The 13412-nt window shown below is 52.2% G+C and overlaps 1 protein-coding gene across 3 annotated transcripts in view; it reads left to right on the top strand.

Moving 5' to 3' along the window:
- The first annotated feature begins 7038 nt into the window (after window positions 1–7038).
- SCN4A (sodium voltage-gated channel alpha subunit 4) overlaps window positions 7039–13412 on the top strand; it is a 43508-nt gene continuing 37134 nt past the window's right edge. The window contains exons 1-2 of one of the 3 annotated variants that reach the window (XM_033091018.1): window positions 7041–7092; window positions 7216–7274. The gene's annotated coding sequence lies outside the window, so the exon portion shown is untranslated. Of the gene's footprint in view, window positions 7093–7215; window positions 7275–10506; window positions 10560–13412 lie in introns of those variants that run through there. The other 2 variants (XM_033091019.1, XM_033091020.1) reach the window with 2 other exon arrangements.

The following is a 13412-nucleotide window of genomic DNA, read 5'->3' as shown; positions in this document are numbered from 1 at the left end:
CTCTCTGCCACTCTGAGACAGGGCCGTCCTGCCAGCCAAGGGTAGTTTCTGGAGCAGACCCTGGAAGGAAACACCAACCAGGTTCAGAGAAAAGGCTGGGGGGTGGCCAGAAGCAGGTGGCTAGCCCCTTGACTCCCTGCTTTGTAGTTTCTTGGTCCCTGGTCAAGGTGAGCCACTGCTGGTCAAAGGTGGAAAAACCTGGGGAATTTCGCAGCAGTGCCCCATATCGTTCCTCCTCCTGGAAAAATTACCAAAGCATGCATTCTTTGACAGGAAGTTATCAAGGTCGTCTTTGCTTAAGAACAGGTGAGGGCAGAGATCTATTCTGGGAGCTGTGAACATCCTAAGACAGACCCTGAGCAGCAGTCAAGGAAAATCCGGACAGGAAGCTGGGATTAGCACCCCCTGAGTTGCCCTTCCCCCACCGTCCACTTTTGTTCCTGGCAGTCCTAGTGTCTAAAATCAGAAAGACCATTCCCACCTCCTCCTTTGAGCCTTAGGCCCCGTCTCCAGGGGCGGGGGCCTGTGGGAAGTAGGCTAGCTGTCCTTGTGGGACTTACAGCTTCAACAACCATCAACAAGCTGAGATCCAGCACTGTGGTCACAGGCCTTTGGTGAGTGGGAAGGACCCAGAGGTTCGTCTTTTCATCTCCACCCTCATCCAGGGAGAAAGATGAAACCAAGCCCTGTGCTCACCATCAGCTACCTCCACGGAGGAGGTACCTCGCCTGTGTGTGCAAGGCACCCTTCTAAACACCGAGACACAATAGTGTATCCTTGCTGGTTCCAGCATTGTTGGGAACTGAAAACACACCCATGAAACGAGAGCATAAATACAAGACGGTGCAAAGTGCCCCATGGGTGAGACATACCATGAGAGATCATGGAGAACTGCGGACTCCCTCACTGAGGGGCGGAGTTCTGAGGGAGGTGGAATCCCTTGGGCTGGGGCCAAGCGGTGTGAGAGGGAGAGGGCAGCCGAGGCTGGGGACACAGCCTGAGCAAGGACGCAGATGCAGGAGTGGACAGGCCCTGTAATGATCCAGGGTCAAACTGGCTGTGCTGAAGGAGCTGGGTAGAGAAAAATTCCAGATACAGGTCAGACTCCACGGCCGAGTTATGGAATTAGTCTTTGTCATGTGGTTAATGGAGAGCTCTTGGTGGGTTTTGAGCAGGAGCGAAATAAGGGGGCGCCATGTGCACAGCCATGTTTTAGGGAGATTCATCTTGTTCCTCATATCTTTGTTTGTGTCAACCAGAATTAGAAGGAACAAATGTCTGATGGGGCTGTATCTTCCAATGGAATAGAATTCAGCCATTGACAACTGTGGTATAGAACGTATCTATTGAAGTGAAATTACTCCAAAAGAGTTAAGCAAAACAATCAGGAAGTATAATAAGAGCTTAGTTCTGTTTTAAAACTCGTGTGTGTGTGTGTGTGTGTGTGTGTGTGTGTGTGTGTGTGTGTAGGTGGGACAAATACAGAGAAGATGTCAGGGCCCGCCCACATCCCCCAGCTTTCCGGGGTCTCCTGCAATTGGTCCCTGCCCTCACCTACAGCCTCTCCACCTGGGGCATTTTTTGGCCACAGGTGGGGTAGGCCTGAAGTCATCCCAGAAACAACCCGGAAGCATTAAGGGATGCTACCACAAATTCAAAGGGTCCACTTGCCTGCGCTGCATCCAAGCCAAAAAAGGGACACGAACAGGAGACTGCAGCAAAGAAAGTAAAGGTTTATTTAAGGAATTAGCGCCAAGCCCAGACACAGGTGAGCGAATGCTTTAAAAAACCTGGCTCCCCAATGGCGTCTCGTGGCTAGGTTATATATGGGAAATATCATTAATCGTGGTTGCTGTGGGAGCTGGGGTCGTGGGCTCTGCTGATTGGTGAGACTAAGGCAGGGGCAATTGATCAGGACCTCAGGTCCTGGTGTCAGTCAGGCATTGTTTTGTCCGGTTCCCAGGGGATGTGGTCTGTGGGGCCATTCTGCTTTCCTGAGTTCAGAGTTGAAACATAACTGAGGCCAAGACGTTATCTTTGTTTGACTAAAACCTTATTTTAGTTGGTGGCTTAGTTATGGTATGTAGCTTGGTCGTGGTGGATAGAGTGAAGTTTTGTTCGTAGGTGAGTTTGCCGCTGACCAGAAGCTCATGTCCTAAGGGCTTAGTAATTTAAAGGAGTGGACATACAGTATACGTACAGGAAGGAGGATCTGGGCAAAGAATGCAAGGGAGTCGTAGAACCGTCAAGCTAAACAAAGCTAGCTGGGGTTAAAGCAAAATGAATGCTAAAGAAATGAAGTTCGTGTGTGGTTATAGGGACACATGTTGATGAGCCTCTCCCCAGCCTCCTGGCCTCAGTGGGGCAAATCTGAGGGGTCCTCCCCACAGTGTCACAGTGATCCCCAGGGCCTTGTGCCCCAGTTGTCCCAGCGACAGCCCACTCATGAATGCACACTCCACTGGCTTTTCTCCTCTTTCTGTCTCTTCTCCACTCCCTTACAGTGCTTCCTGGGATTTCCTTCCAAATAAACTACTTGATCCCAAATCCTTGTCTCAGGCTCTGCTTTGGGGGAATCCAGACTAAGAAGACACCAGCCTCCTACTTTCTCCACGTCTGTCCCCAGGCTGCTGAAAACTCCTAGGAAAAGTTCTTCTAGTAGTTCTGGGATAAATTTATGTGTGGTGAAGTGAAATACTGAAATGAACATTGAAAAAAATTCATCTGGGACTATAACGGTCAATGAATTAAACTGAGGCAAAACGGGAGGCAGGGAGGCCTCCACCCTCATCTTTTTAAAGAAAGCCCAGAGCTGGCTGGAGGTGGTTGTGGAAAGAGGTGGAGTCAGGAAGAGGTGATTTTTCCAATACCTCAGCTACAAGACTACCTGTTAACCCTATGTGAAACTTGTTGGAAGAAAGGGCTGAGGTGAAACCTATCCAGCTTCTATTCAGAGTTCTTTGTCAAAAGAAACTGAAGCTTTTTCTGAAAACCACACACTTATCTGCCAGAGCTATCTTTTCTTACAGAAGTTCTAACATCAGTCCAACAGTGGAGGAGGTTGAGTCCCTGGCTACTTGCCCTGCCTACTATTGTTTTCTTTGAGGCACTGAACACTCCACCTGTTTCCTTTTCATTTTTTCTCAAAGGGGACTCTTGTTTGCATCTTTGGTTTTTTTCATTTTGAGGGTTGCTTTTTTTTTTTTTTTCTAGTGTCCCTAAACAATATGTACCAAAAGCCCTCCCTGCTGCTTTGGTAAATCTATTCCTGGGACTAAGCTAAACATCGGAAAAGATTTCTAATCAAATGTGTTCATCACAGTGTTATTTTTAAAAGTTGAAAATTGAACATTACCCAATGTCTATTAATAGGGGAATGGTTGTATAAAATCAAGGGAGTTTATTCAAAGACCATGAAACTGAAAAATGAGCCACCCCCCTCTTATCCTCAGAAAAGGAGAGAAAAGGACCCTTTCTAAAAATTCAAGTGGAAATTTCAGTATTAATTTGGTACAAATGAAGTGCCGAGCAGAGAGACAAACCAGCAATGGGCCCTTTTCTTGGGTTCAGTTCCTAAAGTGGCACAAATTGGAAGGAGCTAGAATATGAGGGTTGGAGGAAAGGAGCTAAAGGCAAAATTACATGATTACCCAGACGTGTGTGGAGAAGGAGCCTTGAAAACACAACAGTAAAGAAATTACTTTTTTTTTTTTTTTTTTTTTTTTTGCTTGGAGGCTCTGATGACGCTGTTTCTGCAAATCATGGTCATCCTTGTGAGCTGTGGGGGGGGGTTTGTCCAACAGGCCCTGGTGGTACTTTGGGGACTTAGGTCGCACCAGTGAGATGCCTTGTGATGAGGACCTAGATTCAATCAAGCTGTGGGATGGAGCTCAGAGCCCTTCCCTCCCTGGCTCCCTGGAATTGGGGTGCCACTGACCATGGGGGAGCACAGAAAGTCATTCCAACCAAATGACTCAGGGAAGAACCTGACTCCTCACACTGGGCGTTGGGGGGTGGGACCGGATGTGACAAGCCTGTGGGTCAGGGCAGGGTTTTCTGAAAGGTGGTTCTATTTTGCAGAATTCTTTTGTTTATGGGTGACTGAAACTAAACCTAAACTGGCTTAAAGAAAAGGTGTGTTTTTTGGTTCCTGTGACAGGAAAGGACAGGGATGAACCTGGTCTGTAGTTTAACTGGCTTAGGAGTCAAAAGGTGTTTTCAAGTCCTTCTTCCTTCTCTCCCTTTCCTTGACTCTGTGTGTGCGTGTGTTGTTCTCGTTCCCTTCTCCTTCAGCCTCTTCCACTTGGTGGGAGACACACCCCAGGCACCTTCAGACTTCCTTCAGTTACTCTAAACAAGCTTAGAGAACCCAGAGGAGAGAGAGATTATCTTTCTTTTGTATCAATACATATAAATATCCGGGGAGGACTACGATTGGCCCCCCTTGAGTTAATAGCCAGTTTTTGGACCCACCGCTGGGGGCAAGAGGATGGGGCAGGGTGGCTGTCCTGTTATCAGCAGCCCCACCAGAATCACATATTTGGCGTGGGGGAGGAGCCGTCCCCCAAAGGAAGGAGGAAAATTGTTATCGAGAGAGGGAGATATTCATTTTCCTTGGGCTATGGAAAAAAAAGTCATACATAACACACAGCTATTTTTCCAATCAACCCCATCCCTAATCCAAAAGACACCTTATGCAAATTAGAAAAATTAGCCTCTTCCTCTAGATGTTTTGCTACCATCTGCTAGGAAAGCATCATCTTAAATACACTCATTTATGATTACAAATGTGATTGGTGCCCAGAGTTGTGCAGTGTGCAATTAAATACAACTGAATGCAGCAGCCCCGCCTGTTCAAATGCTATAATTCCCTTCAATTACTTCAATCCCTCATTAAAGAAAGTCTTACCCCGTAGAGCTTTGGGCCCTGGCAAGGCAGAGACCAAAAGGGCAGAGCCGTAAAGGGAATGCCAGCTGCCTCCCACCACTTCTCCCCCAGACCCCACAGACAGGGAGCAGTGTGCTATCAAGGGGACAGTGACCAGGAGTTCCAGACAGTGGTCATCAGCAAAGAAAACTGGAGCTGCACAGGGCCAATTTGAGTGATGAGAGCGACCCCAAAGAGCAGCTTGGGAAGGATATGAGACAAAACGTTTGCTTTTCCTCTGACTGCTAGAAGCAGCAGATTCTTGCAAAGAAGCCGGACAGGCAGACACTGGATCACATTAGCAATAAAACTACATGGAAAGTGTTTGTCAGAAAAGGCAGTGAGCAAAGCAGGATAAAGAACAGCACCGACAACACCGAGCTCACACCACGAAGACACACCTCTGAGGCAACGCTCCCTGCAGTGGGGTGTGGGAAGTCCCGGCTTGGTGGGGACTTCTCAAACCACAGCCAGACCTGGCCCGCAAGGAGGGCTCCACAGTGCTGAGACTGTGTCCCCAGAGAATCGCTGGAAGGAGAGGCGACAGAGGGTCACTCCTCCCCAGGCCTCCCTGTGCACTTCTCAAAGTCCACTCTGTCCTGGACTCAGCTCAGCCGGGGCTCTGGTGGTCAGAAACGACAGGCTCAGAGATGAGCATGGGAGACTGGGAGAGTGACACAGCGAGCTTTGGGGGACAGGATTCTGGACTCACCCAGGGATTCTCATGTCGGCCTGGCACAGGCACTGGTGGGCAAGCTGTGAGATGGGGCATTTCACAACTGCTCCACTAGGGGTCATCACAGTCCCAGAGTGGAGGGGGAGGAGGGGGAGTAAACCAACCTCATCCCTCTCTCACCACCTCCCCTCCCCAAGCTGTGAGTGACAAATATCTAGTCAATGGGGTAAGGGGAATGGGGATAGAGAAATGACCCTCAAGACAGCCGCGTGCTCGTGTGTGTGTGTGTGTGTGTGTGTGTGTGCGCGCGGTGTGGTGTGTTCGGGTGTGTGATGTGTGGCCCCTACTGATAGGCATACACTTGATAAAAATCTAGTGACCATAGGTACACATAGGTGGCCCTTTGCAATGTGGACAGGGCCATATATGTGGGTGCAGACAACTGCATGGATATAAGTAACATGCATAGAAATGCATGAATGCATGAGTATAACTGCAGGTGTGGGTGTGTGTTCACACAGATGTAGACTTGATAAAAGCCTGGTGTCCATGATGTGTGACATTTGTGTTCATCTGGCAGGAGAGTGGACAGGGCCACATGTATCTACCATGTTTCCCTGAAAATAAGACCTAGCCAGACCATCAGCTCTAATGTGTCTTTTGGAGCAAAAATTAATATAAGACCCAGTCTTATATTATTTATATTATATTATATTGCATTATATTATATTATATTATATTATATTATACCCAGTCTTATGTTAAAATAATACCGGGTCTTACATTAATTTTTGCTCCAAAAGACGCATTAGAGCTGATGGTCCAGCTAGGTCTTATTTTCCGGGAAACACGGTAATAATACATATGTATAAATTAGCCTGATGTGAGCGTTAAGTGTGTCTGTGGGTGTGAGCAGTACACGTGTGTGAATGAGTGTAACAGGCAGCGGAAGGATTTGTGTGAATGTCTGAAGGGTGATTTACATGTATGGCTGAGAGTGTGTGAGTGTGTGAGCAGTAGTGTGGGGAGGCGCGCACATGAGTGTGTACCAGAGTATGTGTGCGTGTGAGAGTCACTGTGTGCCACGGGAGTGCTTCTGGAAATGAATGTGAAAGATTCGAGTATGAGAATGAGTTGTGTACGTTTGTCATGGAGGGAAAGCAACTGTGTGTATGAATTCATACGTGTGCCCCAGTGAGCGTGCATGTGTATGAGTGTGAGTGGGCGAGTGTGTCATACTCTGTCACTCCTGGGTCAGTGGGCCCCAAGCCAAGGCGGTCCCAGGCTGAGCTCAGAACACACCCAGTGAGGGAAGTGTGGCTGAGGCTCCCACCTGAAGATTGGCCCAGTCCTCAGGTTTCACTCATGACCCTGTGACATCAGCAGCAGCAGCTGTCCCCGCCGGCCCGGCCCCCCCGTCCAAGTCCCCCAGCGTCCCAGCCCCAGCCCGAGGTGGGCACGACAGCAATCACTCCGCTCCCGTCCAACAGTGAGTACTGCGCCCCTCCACACCCCGCCTGGACCGGGCACCCCAAGGGCAGGCCACCCCAAGGGCAGGGCACCCTGGCCCCAAGCCCAGCCTGGCTCTGAGGAAGTCACCACTTTTCTCTAGGCACCGCTGTCCTGCCCACACCGGGCCCTGCTCTGCAGCTGCCCCTGCCGAAGCTCCTGGTACCTTGACCCTCTGTCCCCAAACTTGCCACCCTCTGCACTGTCATCTGCTCTCTGTGCCCCTGCTTGGCTGGCTATCGCTACCCACAGCAAGGGTCCTCACTCTGGTCACAAATGGCCCAATGGCTAAGGCTCGGCTCCGGATGGTCATGGGGTGACCCAAGGGACAGAGACTGGACTGTGTTTCTTCAGGAGAGGACAGTTGAGGAACCAAAACAGTGACTCTGCTCTGCCTATTTGCAGCGGCTCAGAGGCAGGGGTGTTGGGGGGAGGAGAGCAGCAGGAGGCCGGGTGGGGGGTGGCGGGCGGCCTCTTTGCTCTGCTGAAACAGGAATCTGTGAGATGCCAGCAGAAGACTCTTCTCAGGCTGTGCTGCCTGCCCATGCTCTGCCCACCACCCTGCTTTTCTGGCCAGCTTGGGGCACAGTGGGGCTCCTTTCATGGAGAAACCGGGAAGGGGAGGGGGCCAGAGGAGTGACCCCACATAGTGGCCAGAAAGCTATGGGGCCTCAGGAGACGGAGGGGACTCAGGAGACTCAGGGCCAGGTGGGGCAGGAAGGGGGGCAGGGGTACGGTGCCAGGGCGGAGCTGGGCACCCAGGACACTGGGAGGGAGGGTGGGCAGTGGCTAGCCGAGAAGGTAGAATGGTCTGAGCAGAGATGGGGGAAGGCATTTGGAGGCATTTGGAGCTGAAGGGCGGAGGGGACGTGAGGGTTGTCGCTTACCAGAGAGGGGCATTTGTTCAAAAGTTTGGGAAGTCCCATCTACAGGGCCCTGAGGGTGGGGGTGAGGGCTGTTTGGGGCTCTCCAGGAATGCACTAGTGTGGGAGGGAGGCCTGAGCCTCTTCCCACCCCACTGGGGTAAGTACAGTGTCCCCCTGCTCCAGCACGGGGTCAGAGCAGGCGGCCAGGTCAGATGAGGGCTCATGGAGCCCCACTGTGGGAGGCGGCCCTTCAGGTGGGGACTAGACATGTCCCCCTCTCAGGGGTCCTGCACAGAAATCAATCAGCCCGCAACCAGGGAAGGTTAGAGCCCAAAGGAACCTTGAAGGCCATTTAATGCAACCCCTAACAATGAGCCAGCTTGGGGAGAGGAGCTAGAAATGAGTTTTAGGCCAGTCTGGCTAGTGTGGAGAGGAGAAGAGACTGACAGAGAGGTGGGGTGGAGCCAGGGGTGGGTATTGTTGTCACTCATCTATGACCAAGGTTGTGACTGTGCCTGGGGCCCTGAGTTAAGATAAGGAGACCCTGGAGGTAGCAGTGGCTGGATAGAGGTGTGAAGGGCTGGGGATGGAGGCAGAGAGGGCTGGTTCTTCCAGGACCCTCCAGATTGTTCTGGGGTCATCCCCAGTCCCCTGTCTGTAGCTGGAGGCCTCACTCTGTGTGGCAGTGGTGTGGGCAGTTGTGGTCATAGTGCTAGTAACTGAAGCCATATCACCTGCGCAGACAACACAGGGACCCAGATGTGACCCAAAGGTCCATCCTCATCTCCATTCCAGACATCTCTCAAGGGATTGGCTGGAACTTGAGCAGGGTTTGGGAAGGTAATTAAGGATCCTTCCTTCCCAAGTGGCCCCATCCCAGCCTGGTCCTGCTTGTCATTTCTGGTTGGGAACCTGCATGCGGTAGGGGCTCAGGACTTGGGGTCACCTTCCTAGCTCTAGGCTGGCCTGAATGTCAGGGCTGCCCAGCAGTTTCCTTTGCCAGGGTTTCTGTTCCCCAACTCCAGGCCCAGACCAAGGGGAGCCCTAAGTTGGATGTTGAAGGCATAGATCTCTTGGCCAGAGCTGGGGATGGTCCTAACGAGGTCCCTGCCTTTGGGAACAACTCTGGCCACCAGAACAGAGAAAAATGTAGATAATGGCAGGAAGGGGGTGGGGTTTGGAGAAGGTTCCTGGGGAGGCATAGCCAGAAAGGAGAGAAGGGACTGGATGTTCCAGGGAAGAGTAGAAAGACTCTCCAGGTGATAGGAGATGAATTGAAGGGAAATGAAAAATCGGAGCCCGAGGCCTCAGAGAGCAGGTAGGGAGAAGTGAGGGGGTGTAGAAGGTGGTTGTACAAGTCTTCACTCCCTTCACTCCTCTTACCAGGAGAGCTCAGGCTCAGAGGGTCCTGTCACTCACCTGGGGCCACCAGCTAGTAAGTGTCCAGGACAGTGGCCAAGACCACCACTCTCTGGGAAGGAGCTGACCGGGGCGCAGGGCTGGTGGGGGCAGAAAGCTCATTCCTGAGACCTGGGCAGAGGGGCGGCGGGGAGGCAGCAGATTCCTATGGGAGCCCTAGGGTTGTGGCCGGTGTCCCCAGCTCTGCAGTGGCCGAGACAGGCCAGGGCTCCTTGGGGCTCCACCAGAAGGCGCTCATGGGGCTGGGGGATCCCAGGCCTCCCACCTCCATTGCCTCAGCCCCAGGCCTTTCATGTGCTCTGGCCCCCATTCTGCCTCATCAGCAACAGCTATTTTTATTCCCTGCAGTTTTCAGTCAACAGCCCTTGTTGGGGGGATGGGACAGCAGGAGGAGAGGGAGGGGCTCCGGGAGCCCACGGGCTATGCCCCTTCAAGGCCAGGCTGCCCCCCTCTTGACAGGAGCCCAATCAAAAGTGCAAAACCACAATATTCACCAACCCCGCTCTCTTTTTGAACTGGTTTATTAAACCCCCACCCTATAGGTGCTGGAAGGTCATGGTCCAGTTCAGACTGGGATGGTGACACAGCTTAGTGGTGAAGAGCCAATGTCTCTTTCGGGCTTCCAGGCTCAGTTTACTATGTAAATAACCCCTGGCAAGTTACTGACCTTCTCTGCGACTCAGTTTCCTCATCTGTCAAATGGAGTGATAACAATAGGATCTCGGTGAGGATTAAATGAGCTCCTGACCTGTGAGGTGCCCAGATGAGTGCTTGGCAAGTAGTCAGCTCCACACAAGTGTTAACCAGTCATTAATTATTGGGGCTGTGACTCTGAAATCAAAGTCTTGTTTTTGGCGGGGTGGTAACAGAACAGGAAGGAGCTGTGAGAAGGTGGGGCTGCCCAGGAGGAAGCAGGACGACCTTATCCAGCACTGGGCGCCCTGCACAGCTGGGAGGGGGTGTATTCGTTTTCCTATGAGATCTCCCTTATGAAAAGGCGGCAGAGGGTCTGCACTTGGCCTATGTTGCCGTGAGGGCTGCGAAGCAGAGTCCATCCGGGCTCACGTGTTAGTAAGATCTGCCGGTGCCTCCTGTCTTTTCTGAGGCTTGTGAGTTGTCGATCAGCCTACTTTTGGAGAAGGATCTTTTACCAGGGTCGTTGGTGAGTAAACATCTCTGGAGCCGTTTCTGGAGCTAAGCACAGTTCTTCGGGCGAGTGGCAGGGCCAGGCTGGCTGAAGGGCCTTTCTTGGGGGTTTCAGGTCATAGGCCGAGGTTCTGCAGGCAGCAAGAGGGCCACTTGTCCTAGTGCTGGAGACCATGACCCCAACTCGCAGGGCCAGGGAGGGGCCTGGGGCCCGGGCTCAAAGCCTGCTCTCCGCAGGTGTTAGGGGTGGATGGAGCAGGAGCCATGTCGGCCCTGGAATTCTCCAGGGTCAGGGTCACTTTTGCACGGTCCCCTTGTTGGCATCTTGGTGGACCCAAGGCAGGAAAACGGCCTGTCTGCTGTGGTCTGGGAGGAGCAAACGTGTGGGGCGGAGAGAGAGCAGAGGCCGAACAGAGGCCAGCATTTGCAGTGTAGACCCAGGTAGGAGCTGGCATGAGGGGTGAGGGATTGGGGGAGGCAGCCCTGTGTGCGGGGGTGGATCTGCCCAAGGGCGGGTGAGGTGGGCTTAGATGTGTATGTAGCAGAGGGTGTACATACACAAGTTTTGGGGGACATCCATGGAGTCCAGGTCACCATGCTTGGGGGCTCCTTAGAAGTTGCCGAGCCCAGAGGGCAGGAAGCCCCAGGCCCGGGTGGAACTAATCAGCCTCCCCACCCTTAGGAGCAGCAGGGAAATGACTCATAGAAGCAAGGAGTGTGTGTGTGTGTGTGTGTATGTGTGCGTGTACACAAGAGTGGGCTGCAGAGGGAGTTCGGGGGCGTATGAGGGTGGATTGATACAAATAAAAACCAAACTTGGAGGAAAGCTATTTCCCAAACTATTGACCTGTAATCCCCACCACCCACAGCTCCCAACACAAGGCCCCAGGAGGCCTGAGCCTGGTCCTGGCAGGGCCTGTTGGATACCCACCCCAGCCACACCTTTCCGGGGCTTGACTCAAGATCTCTGACCTGCCCTTTGAAGAGGTCAGACAAGTGAGGGTCAGCCCAGCCCAGGGGGCAACCTGGATGGGACCTCCACCTGGATGTGCCCTGTGCTGGAGGAGGGCAGCCATGCTGAGCCCAGTTCTCCAAAAGCCTGGAGGGAGACAGTGTTTGTAGTAACAGGCATGTGGATCTGGCTTCGAAGAACTGTGTTCAAATACTGGCTCTGCCCCTTATTAGCTAGGATAACGAATGTACTTGCAACACTGCCTGGCACGTGGGAAGCATCAAATGAATGTATCCATGACTGCTTTTCATCAAGTAATATTTCTTAAGCCTCCACCTCGTGGGCCTGCTGCGCATGTCAGCAGGACGGGTAAATGAGCTGAGATTTGGGGGCCAGAGGAACCAACACCTTCCTCCTGTCTTTGTCTTTCCCACGTTGACTGAGGGCTGGAATTCTACATCGTGAGATGAGATCCATTCCTCTGATGTAAGGCTGAGTCTTAGAAGGAGAAACCCATTCTCAGGACTTTACTTCTTCTTTTTTTTTTAAATGCTTGGTAGTCTAGGATGAGGACTCCCTTTTGTTTTGTTTTGTTTTGTTTTAATTGGGGAATGTTGGGGAACAGTGTGTTTCTCCAGGGCCCATAAATTCCAAGTCAAGTCATTGTCCTTCAATCTAGTTGTGGAGGGAGCAGCTCACTGGCCCATGTGGGAATTGAACCGGAAACCCTGCTGTTCAGAGCTAGCGCTCTAACAAACTGAGCCATCTGGCCGCCCCTCAGGGCTTTGCTTCGGGGAAGAAAGGGCTTCCAGGGCCTACAGATGATCTGGGAGGGGTTAGTGGGAAGGGGGGCACTGCTCACAAAACCCAAACACAGCCCATCTGGGTTTTCATCAGGCCGCTAGCCAACTAGAAGTACTCTGGATGGAGGGAAAGGGTCAGGATTAAGAGGAAGAGAGACAAGTTGGAGGAAAACTAACCAATGTTCTTAGAGAGTCTTTGGGAATTGACAGAGAACAGAGCAGATTGTGGGGGAAGGGATTGCCAGTATATTCTAAACAGGAGGGCAGCCTTGGCATACAGTAAGTACAAGATAAATGTGACTACCGCTCTCATTCTTACCCCTTAGGGAAGACAAATCATCAAGCTGGTTGAATCAGATGCCTAAAAAGGGGGTGCTTGTTTTGACCCAGTGAGCCCCACATAGAAAACTGCAGTCAGCACCAGCCCACCCCTCACCCAGGAGCACCACATGTGACCCCAATTGTTTCCGGAACCCTTGGGGCTCCTGAGTGTCCGGAGGTTTCTGCACTAGGCTCCAGGCTCCAGGCTGCCCTCCAAAATCTCTTGGAGCAGATTTCCTCTGCAGAGAGTGTTAGACCAGGAGGGGAGGGCCACGCGGGGGACTTCCTCCAGGCCCCTGACCTGCCAAGGCCAAGGCCCTAAGTGCTGACAGACAAACAACACAGCTACCCCCTTCGCATCCCCACCCCCACCTCCAGCCTGCCTCAGCTGAGAAAAAGCTGTGACTTGAGATCTACAACTAGGGGGACCTGGGGATCCGTTTTGCATTCTTGGAGTTGGGCCACAGTGGGAATGTAGGAATTTGGGAGGTAGGCCACCCGGACGTCCGATGCTTTCTTTGGCCAGGACAGAAAAAGTTTGGAGCTGTTTCACTCTCTCAGAAAGTTCTGAGTCTGAGCCCCCACTGCAGGTGAAGCGTGAGTAGAGGTCTCTATTGGCCACATGCAGCTCTGGGTAATTTTGCTTCCAATCCACAGAGAAACCAAACAGCCAGACACTAGTGGGTGACCAACAGCTTTGCTGGAGATGAAGAATATGCTTGACTGGCAGGAGAGATGATGCCTGGGACCTGAGCAGGGCCTGCAGCCTACCCACCATCTCTCCATCCTCAGG

The sequence above is a fragment of the Rhinolophus ferrumequinum genome, chromosome 21 (genome assembly GCF_004115265.2).
Source record: "Rhinolophus ferrumequinum isolate MPI-CBG mRhiFer1 chromosome 21, mRhiFer1_v1.p, whole genome shotgun sequence".
In the NCBI taxonomy this organism is placed as follows: domain Eukaryota; kingdom Metazoa; phylum Chordata; class Mammalia; order Chiroptera; family Rhinolophidae; genus Rhinolophus; species Rhinolophus ferrumequinum.
The sequence above is the reverse complement of the archived record's forward strand: the minus strand, read 5'-3'. Positions and strand labels throughout refer to the sequence as shown.